The sequence below is a fragment of the Corvus brachyrhynchos genome, unplaced genomic scaffold (assembly GCF_000691975.1).
Source record: "Corvus brachyrhynchos isolate BGI_N302 unplaced genomic scaffold, ASM69197v1 scaffold14, whole genome shotgun sequence".
Classification (NCBI taxonomy): Eukaryota; Metazoa; Chordata; class Aves; order Passeriformes; family Corvidae; genus Corvus; species Corvus brachyrhynchos.
The window spans coordinates 2,152,995-2,156,536 of record NW_008239110.1 but is presented as its reverse complement, the minus strand read 5'-3'; positions in this window follow the sequence as shown (position 1 = coordinate 2,156,536).

Below are 3,542 nucleotides of genomic sequence, written 5' to 3'. Positions count from 1 at the left end.
GGCAGTAGTTAGAAAGAATATCGTGGAGTAACATCATGTAACATGAAGTTCCTTGGAGACAGACAGTAAATCAAAGCTGTGCATGGAAGACAACGTTCTTCCTTGCTGCATTCATATTTTTCAGAACATAGCTTCATTATATCTGGTAAACATGAAATAATTTTTAAGATAGTCCATGCACCTCATCAGAATGAATGCATGGACTGTTGGCCAACACTTCTCTATACCACTTTGATAACATTTGGGTTGCATATCTAGTATGCACAATATTGAGGGAGGTACCCCTGAGGCTGACTACTCTGATCTAAGTCTTTCAAAACTAGAAAGTCACTTGACTTTCAGCAGTTCATAGACTTTTTATGTTTCAAATCCACTGTCATCATTATCTTGGGACACAAAATACAAATTTGCACCCAATAATTGTTGCATCAGAACTAACACCTCGTGGATGAACTATGACCTCTCTTTCCAAAAGACACACAAACTTAATTTAAAACAGTATGACACAGTCAACCACATCCTTTGGCAATACATGCAACTAGCTAATGACCTTTAGTGCTAAAAAATCTAGTGCTTATTTCTAATCAGAACTTAACTGGCCTAAGTTCCAGCCACTGAAGTCTCATTATCTCCCTGCTAAAATAAAGAGATCTCTCTGATTAGAAATCTTCTCCAACTCTAGATTTTGACCAAAAAGAATCGTCACATATTCTCTCAATAAAGAAAATATGTTGTACTTATTGCAATAGTGGAAAATATGTTTCCCCTCCCTTGGGATTATTCTTGATGGGTGAATGTAGACAACGAACCAGCTCTGTGCTGCCTTGTGTGGAACCTTCCTCACCCGCTCCTTTATTTAATGCTACTTTTAGACTAAATTAACACAACTCCCATCATGTCTTTGCATAGAAATTGTATACAGTACAGTGCAAATGAATTCTTGTTCATAGCATGTCACTACAAAACACTTTACTATTTAACTAAGTATAAGTATGAGGTTCCTTTGGTCTAGTTGCCTAATCCCAAATAAAAAAGAAAATCTCATTTTTAAAACATTTTGAAACTATGATGCTATTAGTTATTTGACCTTTGAAATGTATAACAATAGAAATAAAATTAATCCATTTGTTGAAAACAAAATCTTTTTCCAGTTTGGCTGAATATAATAAGATTTTGAGATTTTTATTTGTCTCTTTCTACATAAGTTTTACTTGATATTCTGAAATGTCAGCTACTTGCACCTGGAAGCTTTCCTTTTTTTTTTTTCCCTAGCCACTTGTAATGAGGTCTGTTTTGTGTGATTTGCATATTTACTTTGCTGAAGGGTAGAGTCTTGGCACATTTATTCACTCACTGTTTTTCACTTTCCAATGAAAAAGGCTGCTATAGGGCAGAAGTCTCAGTATTTGAGACACAGGAAAAGAACAGGATAACATTGCCTGATGACATCAGAGCCAATTTTGCCCAAAATATGGTCTTTCCATTGGAGCAATTGCTGGATGGCAGTTAACAGCCTCAGAAGGCAAGTTGCATAACCTACAGTTGTTCCAAAATGGGGACATTTTGCAATACAGTGCCTGAGGCATGTCAAAGTGCAATGGTAAGTAATATACAGACTACAATAACCTACACCTAGGAAAGCAAACTGGCAGATTAAACTCTAGTATGTTATAATGTATTTTAGGAGGAAAAAGAATCCTGAATTTTGTTCAATTTGACAACCTTCCTGTAAGAAAACATTTATGTTTCCAGATTTTCTTCTCCTATTTCTTTTTTTGAGTACTGACATAAATGGCAGCTTCCTCTCTTCCATGAATCATCCATCAAGATTATCTAAAAGCAAAACAAACTCAGGATCTCATCCCTGCATAATTTTCACTGTTTTTTACATCAGACCAAAAGACATTTGGTCTTCTGGCACAAGGGTGAGTTGGCTAGAGTAAAAACTGGTAAAAATCTGTATAACAAAGATCCAAAATATTTTGCAGGCTTTCTATTTGCAGCTGATTATCTCAGTTATTAGGGTACAAGAGAACTGTTAGAATGAGCCATGAGACTCCAGTGACTACTGAAGTCGAAGGAAATAGTCCTTTTACCTCATTAGGCTTTAGATTAGGCATTAAGTCAATAAGATGGCATTGCCCAGATTTCTGCATAAGAGTAATATTGTAACTCTTTCGACTGCAGCAACAGGGGAAACCAATGGGAAAGGTTTTTCATATTATGACAACAGTACAGCTCATCATTTGTCACAGAACTACGTAATTGCCTGCAATTGAAAGCACTTCACCATATGTTTTAAAGACATGTTCATTAAACTCACTACTTCTGTGCATTCTTAAGTGTTAGGGATAAATAGGATAATAATATAGTATTCACAGGTTAATACTGAAAGTATAGGTATGCATGAAATATGGCATTTAAGCATATGGTTTTATTTTTGGTGAGGAAAAACATCCTTTCCATATCAATGCATTGTGCATGCATGACTCCATTGATAAATTCCATTTATAAAATAAAACGTTTCTGCAATTTTCTTTTCCAAATTGCAAAATTCATGCTTTTCCTTACATCCTGCTCAAATATTATTTTGTAAGGAAATATTATTTGTAAGAAAATGACCTGAGATCCCCCTTTATGTTTTGCAATAGTCAGTCCTGAATAGGAGTGTTGGGGTCCCTTCCCCCCTGCCGTGTGGTCCTGGGAGAGGGGCCCTAGTGGGGAGACACGGGGTTTCCCTGCCCCTGGTCAGCCTCGTTCCCCATTGGTTGTTTTGTGTTCCCCTGCGCGGGCAAGGACCCTCGGGTCCTGTGATTGCCGCAGTTCCTCAGCAAACCTCCGGCCATGTGGCTGGAGAAATAAACATCTCTCTGAAACATCTATCAAGAATTGGTCCATATATATTTCTTTTCCACGGGCCTCGTTGTCAGATATGCACGTTGCAGTATCCCCACCATTTGTTACCCAACAAATGGTAGAGAATTGCGAGCAGAATGATCCCCGATCCCTAAGGACAGTGACTGATTTGTGAGTAAACTCTGGATTTCTCTTCTTGTTTTTGTTTTGCTGTTCCATCTCTAAACTATGGAGGAACTGTGGAAAGACTCTTGGCTCTCAGAGCCACATCAGGACATTTATCTTAAACTTGATTCTTGAACAATGATTTGTAAATTTTAGCTTAATTCAAGCTCAAAAGGAACTGAAACATTTCCTTTCATGGTTGTTGAATAACTTTTTCTACGTTTCTTGGGATTTGATTCTTACCAAAGACTTTTGGAAGACCGTTTGGACACAGTTAATTTCTGAGTCAAAATATATGCCGATGGAAGAATATTTTCGTGAATATTATTTAATTACCGAGACTGTTGAGCAATGTCAGCTGTGTCTTGGCGAAGGGAAGCCTGGCTCAGGGACCGTGCAGCCTCGCCCACATGTGCTGAGCACTCTCTGAGCAGCAGCGAAGCAGTTCCCGCGCGCGGGTGGAGCCACGCGAGCTGCAGTGTCAGAAGCAGAGTGAGGCACAGCGGGAGCCCGCCCGGCCC